Genomic DNA, 18,838 nt, shown 5'->3' with positions numbered 1-18,838 from the left:
AAGAAGGTGGCATATCTGCCCTATGCTGGCTCTATTTCTGCCAGAATCAGTAGGATCCTCCGTAAACACAATATCAAATGTGTTTTCTGTCCATCCAACAAGATCGGGGGACTGCTGGGGAGTGTCAAAGACGACCTGGGGTTACGAAACCCAGGGATTTACAATATACCTTGTCAATGTGGCATGTCCTACATTGGCCAGACGACAAGAACTGTGGAGATCAGGTGCAAAGAACATCAGAGGCACACTAGATTAAGACAGGTGACTAAGTCAGCCATTGCTGAACACTGTCTAGAACTAGATCATGCCATGAAGTATGAGGATACCAAGATTCTAGCACAAACACCCAGATTTTGGGACAGTGTTATAAGAGAATCGATAGAAATTAAAATGGCTGACGATCTTATGAACCGTGACACAGGGTACCAGCTAAGCAGAGCCTGGGAGCCAGCTCTGGAATTGTTAAAGGAGCAACGGGGCCAGCTGCAACACTACACAAACAGAAGAACCAGAGACATGGAGATGGAAAACGAGCCCCTGACGGACTGCCAGGTGCACCAGACCGAAGATGGAACACTCAGAAGTGGGACTGGTGGGCGTGGACCGCAGAGGGAACATCCAGACCCGCAGCGGACGAAAAACGGAGCTGCAACGCTCCAACAGGCCGTGGTGAGCGGGCGCGGACCGCAGGGGGAACGCTTGGTACCCCAGACCATAGATGAAACCCCCAGGAGCGGGTTTGGTGGGCGCAGACCACAGAGGGAACACCTAGAAGCGCAGCGGACGGAAAACGGAGCAGCAACGCTCCAGCAGGTTGCAGGGAATGGGCGCGGACCACAGAGGAAGCGCCTGCAGCCGTTGGTGGAGGGGGAAGGCCATAGGCATAAATACTGAACCAGGTCCACTCGAGGAGCAGTCTCAGGTTGCACCTGATGAAGGTTACGAGCTACGTGACCAAAATATCGTGCAAGTACGACACTCATTTCCGGCAGAACACCCGACAACCCAAGATGTCAAACCTAGATTTCTTGCTTGAGTATTCAAGATTTCAATCTGGTTATTTAGAACTTCACTCTGAACATTTAAACTAGAATGTAACAAACCTATTTCTTTACTTAGTGTTGCATTTAGTTCCTTACTTAAAGTAGCATTTTGAGCAGCTGAAGCTGTCCTCTGGTCATCTAATTCAGTATTTAATTGAGTACTTTGATCTTCTAATTTATCATTTAACATTTTGATCAAATTTACTATCTCTGACCGGTTAGGTCCTTCTTTGGTAACTCTCATAGTAATAATTGTTAGCCTCCGGTAGCTGAGTGGTCAGTGTGACAGACTGTCAATCCTAACGGCCCGGGTTCAATTCCTGGCTGGGACAGAAATTTTCTCCACTCAGGGACTGGGTGCTGTGTTGTCCTAATCATCATCATTTCATCCACATCGACGCGCAAGTCACCGAAGTGGCGTCAAATTGAAAGACTTGCACCAGGCGAGTGGTCTACCCGACGGGAGGCGCTCGTCACACGACATTATTATTATAGCCATAGTTGGTTCTTGAGTCCCCACAGCTTGATGAACATTATTCATATTCTTAAAACCTTTGGATCTAGTAAGAATTTAACAACTTCACTCTGAGTATAATAACTACACTAACAAATTTCACTTAACAGTTTGTATCACTAAGATACTACAGTTTTGTTTTGTGCTCATTCAGCATAGGTGAGCGGATGTGACGGCAGGTCAGCACCGGTGAACAGCAGCTGGTTCTGTTGGTGTTGGATGTAGGCTGGTTTCCATGTCTGCATCCCCATGACGCATGTGACAGCTGTATACTCCCCATACTTGATCTTCTTAGTAATATCATTCTAGGTGTATTTCTTCTTAGTCTAATATATTGAGATCTTCTCTCCAGTTTCTCACATTGTAACTTTCTCATGGCTTCTCCCTTATTTGCATTTACAAATTTCCTCCGTCAGATGATGTTGTTGTTGTGGTGGTCTTCAGTTCTGAGACTGGTTTGATGCAGCTCTCCATGCTACTCTATCCTGTGCAAGCTCTGTCATCTCCCAGTACCTACTGCAACCTACATCCTTTTGAATCTGCTTAGTGAATTCATCTCTTGGTCTCCCTCTATGATTTTTACTCTCCAATGCTAAATTTGTGATCCCTTGATGGCTCCGAACATGTCCTACTAACCGATCCTTTCTTCTAGTCAAGTTGTGCCACAAAGTTCTCTTCTCCCCAATCCTATTCAATACCTCCTAATTAGTTATGTGATCTACCCACCTAATCTTCAACATTCTTCTGTAGCACCACATTTCGAAAGCTTCTATTCTCTGAACTGATGAAATTCTACCAGAAATTTTTTGGTTTACACATAGATGACTGATCTCCATGGAAGCTGGATGCTGACCATGTCTGCTAAAAAATAAGGTTCAGTTTATATGTATTAAGGAGATTATTGCTGAAACCCTGAAGAATGTATATTTTGGATTAGCATACCCTTTCTTATCTTATGGACTAGTAATGTAAGGTGGGACTTGCTACACTAATATGAAGAGGGTTTTCATAATACAGAAGTTGTTCTTGTGGATTTTAGTGAAAGAAAAACAAGGGATATTACACAAGCATATTCACTAGATAAAATATTCTCATAGTTAATGCAGTGTGTGTGCTGGAAATCATTATGCTAGTGAAAGAAGGTACTAAGACAACAAATAGGAAAGTGAAAATTCACAATCATGACTTAAAAAAAAAAAAAAGAATCACAGGGTTGACAGCAGATTAACCTTAATAGCATTAAATCCAATATCACAAGAGCTTTCTTCTTTTTTTTCCAACATGAAGTTAAAATATTGACATGGAATAGTTTTAAAAATTGACTGAAGACGTGGTATATCCAAAAATGACCATATAACATAGATATGACAAGAATAATACTGTAAGAAACAATCCTGTACCAGAAACAAGTATAGTAATTGTAGCATATTGTAAAATACTTGTTGCCCATAATTGTAAAAAATTAACATTGTTAACAGTGAGTGCTCTGCATGTAAAATTACATGTAATCAGCAAATAATAGATAAAAGAAGTAAAAAATTTAGCAGTTTCACTGATCTTTTCTTAACAGGTAACAATTAAACCAGAGCTCCTCCAATTTGGACGAGTGGCAGCAGGTTCTGTGAGCTTCCGAAACTTAATAGCAGAAAATATTGGAACTGTAGAGGCAGAAATCTCTTTCATGTTCAAGAATGATTCAGAGTTTTGTATTTCAACATCATCTAACAAATATCACTGTATGGAGAATGAATCATTCAGTCTTCAGCCTGGATCGTCAAAGACATTTAATTTACTTCTTATTGCGAAAAGTGTTTCTTCATATGACTTTACATTGCCAGTTGTTCTTAATGGCATGTTGGGACCACCTGTGAAACATAATTTTGATTCATTTAAGTTACAGACATACTTAGAAGCAAACAGCAGGTAATGCACTTGATATATGTACAACATTATTTCTACTAAATATTTCTAAGTCTTATCTAGTATTGTTAATCTGTTAGGTACTAATTTATTATGTAATGAATAATTTCTCCTAATAGGATAACTGATAATATGTTTAAAAATTATAAAATTGCTTTAATTCTAAATCATACTGTTATCCATTATAGTTCAATTATTTGAGTGATAAAGGTTAATTCAGTTCATTAGTAATATAATCTGTCAAGTTTCTTTGTTGAATGGGATAAACTTAAAGTGATTTAAATAAGATAACATTCCAATGCTTGACTCAATTGAAAATAAATTATTGTAGGAAATTATGTATTCTAAGCATCGTTTATGTCAGTTTATGGCATTATGACATTGGTTCTCCTGGCTGCTGTACCTCAGTTCAGAACAGTAGATAATATCATGTGATACAAATAAGCAAAAGTATATCTGTTAATAGCACACATAAGCAGTGATTTCTGTTTCATAATTTCTTAGATGTGTGGGACACATACTTGTATCTAGGGACAGCAGATCTTGGTGCTATTCAGGTGAGCCAATCAACTACAATCGGCTGACTTCGGGTCTGCAGCTCATAGTACTTTCTGGTGGCAGACATTGAAAGCTTACAGAAAGTTGTCTTTATGTACTTTTAGCATGTTTTGATTGCTGCATGTTTGTTTATGTTAAAGCAGCTCTCATTTGAAGAGTGAAAATAATATAGTTGAAGTTTGTGCACTGCAACATATGACATGAATAAGAGCTTATATCAGCAAATTGTCCAAGATACGGGCACAATAACCAATTTTTTTGTAAAAAATTTTGATCTTGCTCACCCATAACGTTTTGGAGAGAACAATGTTGCCACAACATTCCTCTACTCTCATACCAACTATTAGGCTTCTCATGTTTGTCATTTACACCAGATTTCATCAAATTCAAAACTAATGAAAGAAAAATGCTGTATATTTATTTGAACAGTTTGATTTAGAATGTCTCATTTTCTGTATGTGTAGTTCAAAATGTCATTCATGAGACATTTATAAGTTTAGAAATTGTATCCAAGAAACATAGGGCTACATACTTTGTCATGGTCCTCAGTATAAAAAAATGTGATTTGAAAGTTTGGTTTACTTTTTTAGCATTAACAGTTTTATTTGTTTGTTTGTTTACTAGCAAAAACACTAACTGCAATTATACACCACAGGCAGTTTTTAGTCAAAACTCACACTGTTGTACAGTACTAAAGTGGTCTTCATAACCAATAATGATGGACACAATTTCTTCATCCAAAACTTCTTTAGCAAGAATGTATCCTAGGTCAATACTACGGATGGCAGGGCCATTGCTAGATGTCCTGCCACTGTAGGCAAGAAGTGAAAAACAACACCCCCTCTTTTTTACTACCATCAGTCTTTCAGATATCCCTGCCCCCTGCTGCCTCTATCACCAGCAACATCCAATGGAACAAAAATGCAAATCTCTTGTTATATTTTTAATCATTAAACTAAGATGACCAAACATCCTCATTTTCTTGGGACAGTCCTCAATTTCAGTGCTTTGTCCTCAGTTCCCTTAAAACTGGTTGTGGACAACAAATGTCCACAGTTTCTTACTTCTTGTCCTCAATTTTTGATGTTTCCCATAAAACAGGAATTTTAAAGTAGAATTCAACTGAACATACCTGTGCAAGCAAATTTGGCATGAATTACTATGTTATTTAATTGTGAGGAAATGGACAAATAACCATTTTCTGGTGTGGATGTATTTTTCCTTGCATTTTGAAATTGTGCTGTATTGATAGGAGAGTTGTTGTAACAAACTGTGTCATCTGGATGATCCTGATGTTATTTCACTTCAATTTTAACTGAAATATTTTTAAAATGAGGTATAAATTTTATCTTTTCAGTATCCAATTTCTTAAATAAATACAAGACATCTTGTTTGCATTTTCTATTGAGAGTTCTGCAGCAATTATTAGTGACATAGTGTTCTAAGCAGTTTCCGTTTTGTAGTCATTATTGGCTGCTTTAGTTTTGAATTAAGTAGAAGAAATGCACAGTGCTTACTTTCATCAAAGTAAGTAAAGGCCTAAGTAACTGAAATAAATGGTTGCAGTTCTGTAATAAGTTACTTTAAAAGTATATTTTTTTTATTTCTTGATGGGGACTAGTCGCTGGCCGGAGTGGGCGAGCGGTTCTAGGTGCTACAGTCTGGAACCGCGCGACCTCTACGGTCGCAAGTTCGAATCCTGCCTCAGGCATGAATGTGTGTGACGTCCTTAGGTTAGTTAGGTTTAAGTAGTTCTAAATTCTAGGAGACTGATGACCTCAGAAGTTAAGTCCCATAGTGCTCAGAGCCATTTGAACCATTTTTTGGGGACTAGTTTTAGCCAGCTATATCCATTTTCAAACTGTCTGTATCATGTAACAGTACAGGGTGAGAGCCTATGCACAAAAATTATCCCTTCAGTGGTGATCAAAGTGATGCACTGGCCAATGCAACAACAGTAAGTAGACCACACAGGACAGACAGTGAAGATTTTTCACCTGCAGCATGCTGCAAGTCCATACTGTCCAGTTCTCATTTTCCCTCTTTTACATTTTCCTCCTCATCTTCTCAATGTTTGGGCTGTTTGATTTAAATTTTTTTCCACCTTTTGCCAGTGCTAAAATTTTGCTGCTGTAGTTGGTTGATTAGTCTTGCCTAATGATTGAAATGGCTCTGACTGAGGGCACTATAGAGACAGTTCATCTGATTTTCAAAATGTTTCATACTATGACAAAAACTACGTAAAACACTGGTATTGCATTGATTGTCCTCTAATAATACAGTCATTAATCTAACTATCTTATATAACATAGGCTGATAGCTGTTCCTCATTCTCCACTGTAGTACAATGCATCAATAAACACTTTTGCACCTCCAGGTTGGTGAAATATAATTACAAAGCTTTTTGTTATTTGCAGATTCAATCTGCTGAAAGGACTGTTACACAACAATACAAAGCTTCTTGTAAACTGCTGTAGTTGGATGTAAAATTCTCACAAGAAGTTACTTAAAGGTCAAATTCAGCTCCTGGTTAATGAAGGAGATGTGTCAATGTCCTTTGTGCAGCCATCAGTGATAAAATGGAATTTTTATCAATCTATCTATGTAATCCTCTTAGTCTCAAATTTAGTGTTAGTCAATTATGATAATAAGAAATGGAATACTTTTCTCATGAAAAACTATTTGTAGTATGGTTTCACTTATGGGGTATATTTTTGAGAAATTTTTTGTAAAGTCCTTCATTACTGTAAACTGCAGCTCCTAAAAACTACATAAGTAATCTAGGCACTACAACACATTGCAGTGTAAAGATTGTGACACTGTACAAGAGGTTAAAAACTGCAGTAATTAACACATAATTTCAAATTTCATGTGGAATGAATCAAAAGCTCCTTGTCCTATAGGCAGATGTAAGTTTTCACTGTCTCCCACCAGGAAGTGCTGTATGCCACAGACCTATAAGGCCGGAAATTAGCTGAGTGCAAGCAATTGGCACTAAGATTTGCTGTCCATAGACATAAGTGGGACACATGACAAGGATGACCACTGACCAGCATTCTTGCATGGAAGTGTGGAATATCTGTTGTTGGGGCACACAGTTTGTCTGAGACATGTGATGTGGAGTATGCTTTGTATTTTGTTGGAAGTGAATAAATACTTGACATCCAAAATATTCATGTTCCTTTATCCTATACAAAGGAAACTACCTAAACTAGTGACCCCAACAATCCTGAATGCTGCAATAGCTACTAACTTTTGTCTCAAGATACCTTATTGCACATAAAAAATGCAGTCACTGTTCACGAAACCTGCTTTGTCTGCCATTCTACATGGCTCTACCATTCTATTTTCATCAGGACTGGCTATCACACTTTGTTATCTCAGCAGGAGGAGGGTGGAAAACCGATCAGGATGTTAGTGCAAATGTGGCTTCACAAGATATAGTGCGTCTAACACAGAAAAGACCAGCAAAAGAACCATTGTTAATGAATCTGCACTCTGAACCTACTCTGGTAAGATTCAATGGTACTCCACATTCATTGTTCTTTTAGTTGGGTATAATGACAACCATACCTTCCATGACTACCATGCGACAACCATCATCTTCTGACACACCATTGTGCACTGTTGATGCTATGCTTAGTCCACAACCACAACTATGGATGTCATCAGCAGCATTGGTTATACTTTATTATTCATTTCCCATGGTACATCCTCATCAGGGTATACAGAGCACCAAATTTTCCCTTACCTAAACTTCTGCCATTCCACCCAAACTAAGTGACATTGTGGTTTGTGATGGGAAAGTGCATCTTTTCTTCACTGGGCATAGTGTATGAAAATTTGTAGTTTGTTATTTTGATCTGCCACATTAGCAAAAATGTGGATTTAATTAGAGGTATCATACTCATCCCTCCCACTCACAGTAACTATGATGCTGTGAAGGTAGCTTTGCTACAGTTGATCATTCACACTTTAGAGCAGCAGGTGTGCCAAGTGATCTATGATGAGCAACTAATCAGAGATCCCTTTCTCAACTATGCTACCAACTACATAATGATAATAATAATAATAATGATAATAATAATAACACTTTATTCAACATCAAATGATTAATTGCATATGTTTAAAAACTGGTTAGATTTCTTGATATATAGCACAATAATACATTCTTCCAAATACATCATTGATTAATAAGTGATTAATTTACAAATAAAATGATTTTCTTAACACTGTTAAATATTTTTTCGAAGTACTTCTTATTCTACATGTAAGTATGGTATTCTTCTAATGTGTAAAATGGATTTTGTAACAGGAATTTATTTAGATGAAATTTAAGCTTCATTGTGGGTAGGATCATAACTTTACTCAGCAGTGCATTGGCTATCTTTAAACGTGCATATTGTGGACCCTTCTCATTGAGTGCTGTTCTGTGGCTGCTAATGTAAAATTTTTCTCTATTTCTGGTGTTGTACTGATACAAATTGGAACAAATGCTAGGTTTCAATCTTTCAACAAGTAATAATGCTTTTAGATTGTACATGTTTACTACGGTTAGTACACCAGTTTTTGGAAACAAGCCACTGAATGATACCTTATATTTTGCTCCACAGATGCTTCTTATAGCCCTTTTTTGAAATAGCAATAGCTTATTTAGATTTGTTTTGGCTGTTGCTCCCCATATTTCTATTCCATAATTCAGGTGAGAGGAAAATAGAGCATGGTATGCAATCTTTAGGACAATAGTGTCTTTGCAGAACTTGCTAACCATGTCGTTGTTGTTGTGGTCATCAGTCCAGAAACTGGTTTGATGCAGCTCTCCATGCTACTCTATCCTCTTCTTTATCTACCAGTACCTACTGCAACCTACACTGTTCTGAATCAGTTTAGTGTATTCATCTCTTGGTCTCCCACTATGATTTTTACCCACTGCACTGCCCTTCAGTACTAAACTGGTGATCCCTTGATGCCTCAGAATATGTCCTACCAACCGATCCCTTCTTCTAGTCAAGTTGTGCCACAAATTTCTCTACTCCCTAATTCTGTTCAATGCCTCCTCATTAGTTATGTGATCTACCCATCTAACCAGCATTATTCTGTAGCACCACATTTTGAAAGCTCCTATTCTCTTTTTGTCTAAACTATTTATCATCCACGTTTCACTTCCATACATGGCTACACTCCATTCAAATAATTTCAGAAACAACTTCCTGACACTTAAATCTATACTTGATGTTAACAAATTTCTCTTCTTCGGAAACGCTTTCCTTGCCATTGCCAGTCTACATTTTATATTCTCTCTACTTCAACCATCATCAGTTATTTTGCTCCCAAAATAGCAAAGTTCCTTTACTACTTTAAGTGTCTCATTTACTAATCTAATTCCCTCAGCATCACCCGAGTTAATTCAACTACATTCCATTCTCCTCATTTTGCTTTTCTTGATGTTCATCTTATATCCTCCTTTCAAGACACTGTCCATTTGGTTCAGCTGCTCTTCCAGGTCCTTTGCTGTCTCTGAGGGAATTACAGTGTCATCAGCGAACCTCAAAGTTTTAATTTCTTTTCCATGGATTTTAATTCCTACTCCAAATTTTTCTTTTGTTTCCCTTACTGCTTGCTCAATATACAGATTGAATAACATTGGGGATAGGCTACAACCCTGTCTCACTCCCTTCCCAACCACTTCTTCCCTTTCATGCCCCTCGACTCTTATAACTGCCATCTGGTTTCTGTAAAATTGTAAATAGCCTTTCGCTCCCTGTATTTTACCCCTGCCACCTTCAGAATTTGAAACAGAGTATTCCAATCACTTGCTGCGAAAGGCAAAGGTCCCGAGTTCGAGTCTCGGTCCAGCACACAGTTTTAATCTGCCAGGAAGTTTCGTATCAGCGCACACTCCACTGCAGAGTGAAAATCTCATTCTGGAAATATACCAGTCAACATTGTCAAAAACTTTCTCTAAGTCTACAAATGCTAGAAATGTTGGTTTGCCTTTTCTTAATCTATTTTCTAAGATAATCATATTAATTTCAAATATATTCTTAGACAACTGATGTGCTGGAGAGTCAACATGTGTGTCATACTTTAGATTGCTTGAATTGTTAAACCGAGGAATTTTACGCTAAATTCTTTTTCTACCAATTCATTGTCTGTGTATAGTTTAACGCCATCATTAAAACTACTGTTGTTAAACTCTGTGAGACATGTTTTACTACTGCTTACATTTAAGTGCTTTTCACTAAGGTACTGTACAATTTCATTTCCATGATATTACAGTGTGTCTCTAGTTCATTAAATGATTCCTTTTTATACACTATGGATATATCATCTGCATACAGAACTATTTTGGAACTCTAAGTGCAATACCTTATGTCATTTACACAAATTAAAAACAGAAGAGGTCCCAATACTGAGCCTTGGGGCACTCCATATTTTATATTAGTGATTTTGGATTTGTGAACACCACTTTGAGTTTTAAGCAGTGCAAACTGTTTTTGGTTACTCACATAAGATTTCTTTAGGTTATGAGCAGTGCCTCTGATGCCAATGTTCCATAGATTTTCTAATAGGATTGTGGTGTTCACACAGTCGAAAGCCTTCTCAAGGTCGAGGTATATATCTGCTACATGCTGCTTGTTCTCCATGCTGCTTACTATCTCTTCAATTAAATGAGCAGCTGCTGTGCTGGTTGACTTACATTTTAAGAATCCATTTTGATTTTCAAATATTAGGTTGTGCATCTGGAGAAAGTTTATAATTCTGCTGTATATGACTTTTTCAACTATTTTGGGAAAGACTGGAGGTATTGAGATGCGACTATAGTTTTGAGTTTGTCTCCTTCTTTTAAACATTGGCGCTAACTGAGCAATTTTTAGTCTGTCTGTGATAGTGCCTGATTCTATTATATTATTTACTGCTACAGACAGAGGAACTGATGCACTTTCTCAGCATGACTTTTAATACATTAATACTGAGGCCATCATGCCCTGTGAAACTGTAAGATTTTAGAGCTTATGATGTTAATTATTTCTTTGCAATTTGTGGGGACTAGATATCTGCTATGCTTAGATGGATTGCCTTTAAAATTATACTGCAGGTTATTATGTTTGTTACTGATAGCTTCCCCTACTGAAGAAAAATATTCATTGAATATATTAGCAATTTCAATTTGATCTTTTACTATCATCCCATTGTGATCAATATTAAAGTCCATACAGTATTTATCTCTGTCTGTTCTAAAACTGTTTATCATTGCCCAGAAACCAGAAGTAACACTGTGTGAAGCCTGAAGCTTGTTTGCAATGTAGCTTTTCCTGGTCTGTATTAATAATTCTTTGTAGTATTCTTGATAAGTTTTGAAGGCCTCCTTTACCTTGAGATTTTGTCTATTATTCAACATTGCAATAATTGTAATTTTTCCCTTGCTTGAATGACATAATTATTTATGCAGATACTTTTGTTTATACTTTTAGTTTGTTTAAATTTTGTGGCTACAACTGGTCATGTGGCATCAGAACAATAGTAGAAATCAGCAGCAAAGCTATCATAGGAAAACCTATCATTCTCAAACCATGGTATGTGTGCTAACATACAGTCCAGTCATTGATGTTATCATTATACATAATTCTTTTGCTTACATATAGTTTCTTTTTAGTAGAGAAGGGCATCTCATTTGCCTCCAATTGAAGCTGTACTGCATGGTGATCAGAGATGGCTAGTTTTAGAACAGCTGTTCTGTACAAAAGATGGGTCATGTTTGTTATTATATTATCTAGTCATGTTTTGCTGTTGCCAGTCACTCTAGTTGGCTCATGGATAAGTGGCATCAGATTTAATTCATTGAGTAGGAGATGAAGCTTTTTGGTGTTGGGATGAATGGTTAATAAGTCAATATTTATATCTCCTGTCATTATAGTATTTACATGGCCTTTTAACCTAGAAAATGTACTGTCAATATGTATCAGCAAGTCAGATGGATTTTTGAAAAATGTATCCATGCGTGCCTCAGGTGGCCTATACACACTGATAATTGCTATATTTCCTGTACCACATTTTAGATTTATTGCAGCAAATTCTGTGATTCCTTCTACACAGAATGTAATTACATCAATAACACTGAAATTACTTGCTTTAACAGTGAAGATTGCTACTCCACCCGTCTTGTTTTTTCCTACTAAAGGCAGAACAAAATTTCATGGAGACTGGTTGACTAATGCTAATTAGGTCTTCTGTGTACCAGTGTTCAGTTATGACTAAAATATCAGGTTTACCAGAACATGTAACAATATGCAGATTGTTGTGTGTGTTTTTAAGACTACCAAAATTCTGATGTATTATGTTAAGTCTGAATTTCTCATGCTGGACTATACGGGATTATTTAGGGCTACCAAAATATCCAGCACACTTTACAAGTTTCCCAGGCTTGCCTGCAGTGGCTGTTTGTGTGGCAGTTTCTGATTGGTGAGTTGGATCATTCCATGGCAATGGACTTATTTATACCACTTTGTGGAGAATTTCATCTAATTTCTTCAACAATTAATTTACTGACAGTCTTTTTGCCTCTTTATTCATATGCATATCGTGAATTGTATGCAGGTCCCTTTCTATATTGCTGACATTAACCAGGGACACATTGTGAAATTTATTACATATTGTTTTAAGCCTACCATTAATCTTGTGCACTTCCAAGTTCACTACTGATTGTTCCATTAGATTGCATCTCTGTGCAATAATAACGATAATTACCTTATTGTTAATCAGCTTACCGAGTGCTTCTTTCATGTGCCTGATAGCGTCATTTGCTTCATTTCTTGCTACGTCATTTGTACCTCCTACGATTACAACACAATCAGTTGATGAAAAAGACTCACTATTTTGCACACACTGTTTCCCACAGCAGAAAGAGGTGCTCCAGGTTGAATGTGGGCCACAGTTGTAAAGTTGTTCTGGGTACTAATGATGTTTTGTGCTATTCCACACCCAAGACTGTCTCCATATATTAGAATCTGTCCCTTCTTGTGTTTCTGGTTCACTTGGCTTCTTCTATTGTTCTCTTGGGCCAGTTTATTCCATACACTTTTATGGATTTCACTGTTAATGTCTTGGACAGTTTGTTTATGTTGACTTAGGTTAGCACATGAGGTTAGGGCTTGTTTCTTGAACTTAATACCAGCAGTTTTTTTGCAGTTCAGAGTGTTGCTCTATGCACCCAACTTTGATGCTGGACCCTACACTCTAGACACTGTGAATCATTAAAATTCCACCTCAGTTATAACTACCCATAATCATACATGAGGGAAAACCACTCAACAAGAAACTTGCTCTAGCAGACAGACTGATTACTGTAATGTAGCACAGGCAGTGTATCAACATGAGCGAGCCTGTCTCTGCCACCAAGCACCACAAACAAACCTGATACTACCTGATTCCATGTGAAGCTGATGGCACGTATTCCCTCCTGAGCACTGGACCACAAAATGCACACAGCACAGCACCACAAGCAGACAAAGCCACATCACATGATCCAGTCGCTGTGTATCCACACTGCTGTTAGTAATGCCTGTAGTTTCACATCACTGCTTACAACTGTTGACAGCCCTGGTCTTACCCAAATGACAGGGGTGGACCACAGTAGGTGCAGTGGCTTGTTCCAAAACATCAAGTTGCCTGTCTTTCCCAACATCAACATCCACTGAAAGGGATGTGTTTATCCATGTCCTAAAAACACATACTTCCTTACTGACACATGTGTAAATACTTGCTTGGTGCTTTGCCAGGTGTTTGAATCAAATTCCAAAGCTTTTGGGTTGCAGCTCCGTGCAACTAATGATTATCCATGTGCATGGCACCGCAGATCATGTCATACAACTCATGGATGGGCTACTCTGCCCTTTGAGTTTCTACATCACTGACATTTTTAACCTGTGTTGGGGATCGAATTTCTCTGCAGATTTCATATCTCCCCCTATCTTAACCACGCTGCCTGATTCCACCATGTGACACATCAGTTCATCCCAGAGTTTTTTCCCGACCACACCACGATCTCTGAACCAATACTTGCATCTACAGTGCTGCCAACAGTGATCATTATTCAATTCTTCATGTGTACAATGTGGAATTTGAAGCTATCATAACAATCCAGGAACATTCCTCAGAACTTGCAATGTCTCATGGCTGCTATGCTCTGCCAATAATGACTTGCACTGCCAGATACATGAAAAGCCTTTCAAACTTGTGCATGAGTGTGATTAGCTCTGAGACCTGACTACAGAACATATGCTGGTAGACACTGTAGCTCAAATTAGTGTTTGATTTGTGTCACAACATTACAAGCCTGCACTCAAGCCTCTTTAGTACAATATAAATGCCTTAGTTGAGTAGGTGGAAAAAATATGGGTTTGACATCGAAGTAGTGAGGAGATCCAAATGAGATTTTGATGTCATTTTAGGGAATGATTTCCTGCACCATTTTCAGGTGCTGATGGCTTACAAGATGTGAGCAGTTGAATTCAGTGAGGCAGACCACTGTTTTGGCAGAAAGTTTTGGCAAGTCAGTCATGAGGAACTGGTGATATGAGGTCTCTTCCATGTGCTTTGGTAGAACCATGTACATGTACATCTACATGGACAGTAAGACTGACAGACTCAGCAGAGGTATGGGAAAAGATTTCTGAATTGATGTAAAAGCTTGAACATCACCAACATTGGACTTTCTGATCAATCCATTTGGCCAGAATGATGTTCTCAACTGGTTACAATACTTGGTAAGAAAAGTGTAAGTGAAACAGAGCTTCTAGGAAGATAATTCAGAGTATCAAGTTGTGCTGATGATTTCAGTCAATGAGACACTGAAATCCCACATAGAAAAATGTTAGCTGGTTGAGAGGTGGTAATGGAAATAGGAGTTCAATGTGAATAACAGTTTAAGCAATGTAGGAAGAAGAACTTGCCAGTCATAAATGCTCATGCAATTATAACTTTGTTAAGTAATCAGCTACAAAAGCAGTTAGCATATTTGCCTAAGTTAGATCAGAATATTTTGTACTCAGGTCTGGAGAATATGTATAGTTATTTGAGGAAGAGCATTATCTGCCAGCAGGTGACCTCACACAGCATGAAATACTCATGGGAGATTATAGACTGAAAACTCAGAAGCCATATGGACTATTATTTCCTTTAAATTGGTTGTTGAAGAAGCTCTTCAACAACAGCTGGCTGTAGGGTTAATTTGATCCTAAGCAAGCCCATGATCATCACCAATTATCATGATCCCAAAGAGATCATGAAATGGAGAAAAATCCCATGGTCTATGTGTCATCATGAGAGCAATAAACAGTCATCACTCCTGACACTTACCCTCTACCCCATACTGATGAAACATTGGACCAAACATGGAACTGTAGGTATTTTACCACCCTTGAGATGCACTCTAGGTACCACTGAATTCCAGTTACACTGCAAGATTGATGCAAAACCATTTTTATGGTTCCTTCTTGACTACATGAGTTTCTCCAATGTCGTTTGGTCTAATGAAGGTGCCTACCACTTTTGGAAGGTTCACTGACTTACTATTGAGAGGTTTGAAAATGACCATGTGTCTTGTGTATCTGAATGATCCAATACTTTTTTCAATAACAATTGAGGAATGTGTTGTCAAGGTTGCAACATGCACACCTAAGGTTTTTTAGATAGAGAAATGTTCATATGCTGTCACAGGTCCAGTGCCTATGACATCTTACTAGTGCAAATGAAGTTAAAAGTTGTACAACTTTGCTTCCACCATTTTTGCCCAAAATTTGAGGCTTTAATGAAACAAATTGGTTACACATGTATCATTCAAAGTATTTTCCATCGCTGGCCTCTGCTTTCTCCCATCTTTTGGGCAGTGTATGAATCGTGCATTGAAAAAATCTTCATCTTTTGAAGTGATCCACGAGTCAATCCAATTTGTAACTTCTTCATGAGGTCAGAAATGTTGGCCAGCCAGACCATGCAGAATTGATCTAAACAGGTGATAGTCAGAGGGAGCAATGTCTGGAGAATACAGTGGGTGGGGTAGGACTTCCCATTTTACATTTCCAAGTATGTTTTGACCTCTTTTGCAATGTGGTTTCAAGCATTGTCATGCTACAAAATCACTTTATCCTGCCTCTCACCTGTATTGTGGCCATTTGTCTTTTAATGCTCTTCTCAGACACATTAATTGTGTTTAATAATGAGCACCTGTGATTGTTTCATTTGGTTTTAACACCTCATACTACACAGCGCCGAGCTGCTCCCACCAAATGCAGAGCATGACCTTGGCACCATTAATATTCGGTTTGGCTGTAGACATGGAAGCATGGCTAGGATATCCCCATGACTTTTTGCGTGTACGGTTATCGTAATGATTCCATTTTTCATCCCCAGGCACGATGTGATGCAGAAATCCTTTCCATTTTTGCCTCTGAAGCAACTGTTCACAAACACACAAATGCCATTCAATGTCTCATGGTTTCAGCTCACACAGAATCCAAGTTTCTTCTTTCTGAATCATGCCCATAGCCTTGAGACATTTTGAAATGGTTTGCTGTGTCACTCCCACTAATTGTGCACATTCTTCTTGAGTTTGAAGCAAGTCTTCACTCAGCAAGTCTTCAATTCTGCATCTTCAAAAACATTCTCTCTTCCACCACTATGCTGGTCTACAACGTTATCACCATTCTTGAAGCATTGAAACCACTCACGACACATTCTTTCACTAATAGCATCCTTACCATACATACTTGAGAGCAATCAATGAGACTCGGCCACTGTTTTCTTCATATTGAAACAAAACAGTAACACCACCACAAATGACAAGAATTAGGCTCATAAAGTGACATTTTCAATCAAGAACAACTTTATGATGCAGACACAAATTGACTAATGTTTGAATGAGGTTATGTTGACTGAGGTCCAAGCTAACTGTCTCATGGCTGCAATCTGTTTCTTTTCACCACTAATTACTATTGTTGCCACCTTTCAGCAAATGGCAGAAGCAAAGTTGTACACCTTTTAAGCCAGACCCTAAGTTGACAGAAACAGTAGACAATTTTTGATACCTAGGAACATTAATCCATTGGTATACAATTATTTATTACATTGTGACACAGCAGTACATTTTTCAGATAGTTTCCTCATTTTTACTGCAACATATTACAAGATACATTAGAGCAGTCTGTTCATTGTATTTCTCTTTTACTCTGTAAAATATTATCATACATAGTTTGAGTGTGATACAGCTTAAAACACTTATCCATGTTCTGGCTCCCCACATTATAAATGCTGACTCAAATTAATTATTTGAATTCTGTCTCTGCTGATTTTCAGGTATGTACTTCAGCCTTCATAGCAGTACACTGAACAAACTGGGTGGAAAGTTCAGAAAAGTTGATGTATCAAAATAATTGGTATTTAGCTGGTAACATTCTTCTTCATTGTTTCTCATGATTCATGTCTAGGGGTCTTCTTTCTCACTTTCCTGAAGACTGTTGACAAAATATTTGAATTTGCAGGGGTTCACGGGTTTGATCTTGTTGTATCAATTCTAAAATGAACACATTTCAGTTTTCAGTTTGTTGTTATATTCTGGAAATCGTTTCAGAAGTTTTAAATAACATTTTTGTTTGTGGTTCACAATTATAAAAAGATACTTTTGAGCACTGTTATTTAGACATAATGGGCAACATGCACCAAACTTTGATTACACGCAGGTATACACCACTTCTCTTGGTAAACCACTCCACAGCGACTTGCTTACTTTACCCACTGACAGTTCATAGATTGTTAAATACAAAGATAAAAACTCTTAGGTCAAAGATTATTAAATTCATCCATGCTTACACACCTCTCAGATATTTAAATTCATCAAAATAAACAAGACAATTATTATAATAAATATTTACAAATTTTGTGACAATTAAAAGAGAGCATCTCAAAATGTGAGATAAAAATATTGGATCAGAAACTACACTTGGTACATTGAATGTGATGTAGTGAGACCAGTTCCATTACAGAAGCCCATCAATCAGAATGTGAGCATGAGAATGATAAAAGACTGACAAAAACATAAAGGGAACTGGTCTAACTACAATTTTACACTTTATGTGGTACATAATAGTATGTGTTATTTTTCTTCATGAAGAGTTGATTTGACCCTTGGCCACAGCATTGCCAGTTTCTCCTGCTGCAGTTCTTTAGCATGATCAGTTGTATGGCACATCCCCATATTGCTTCAGGATCATTACTTGTTTCCATAGTCAGCTACAACAGTTATGACACTTTGTTACTAACTAGCGAGAACACAAGTCACAATCACAAAAGGGTTTCAGGATGACGTTCCAACATCAGAGAAGTTGTCAAAGAACTAGGGACAATACTAGAATCACAATAATATAAAAGTGCATATCCTAAAACACAAAATAAGATATTATAAGAACAATTATCACTAAGAAAAATGAAAAACTGTACCATACCATGCTTGGGGTGGTTCATCAAGTACTTGTTAAATTTTTTAGTGAAAATATAGACATATTGCTTGTAAGTTTTGCTTCATTTATTGAACATATTAGTACTGAATTCCTTTCAAATTCAACCAGCATGTGGGTTGCTTTTAACTATTCCACCTGGAATCTGTTATTCTGTACTACAACTCAAATTCAGCTCAATATCACATTTATAACTTTTTCTGCATACAGTAAACTGGTTAATTACCAACAAGTTATTCAAGTCTCTTCAGAAGTTTCAGTCTCACTTTACTCTCCAGTATACACAGCTTTGA

This window comes from Schistocerca piceifrons, chromosome 4, assembly GCF_021461385.2.
Source record: "Schistocerca piceifrons isolate TAMUIC-IGC-003096 chromosome 4, iqSchPice1.1, whole genome shotgun sequence".
NCBI lineage: Eukaryota > Metazoa > Arthropoda > Insecta > Orthoptera > Acrididae > Schistocerca > Schistocerca piceifrons.
This window is presented reverse-complemented; position numbering follows the sequence as displayed.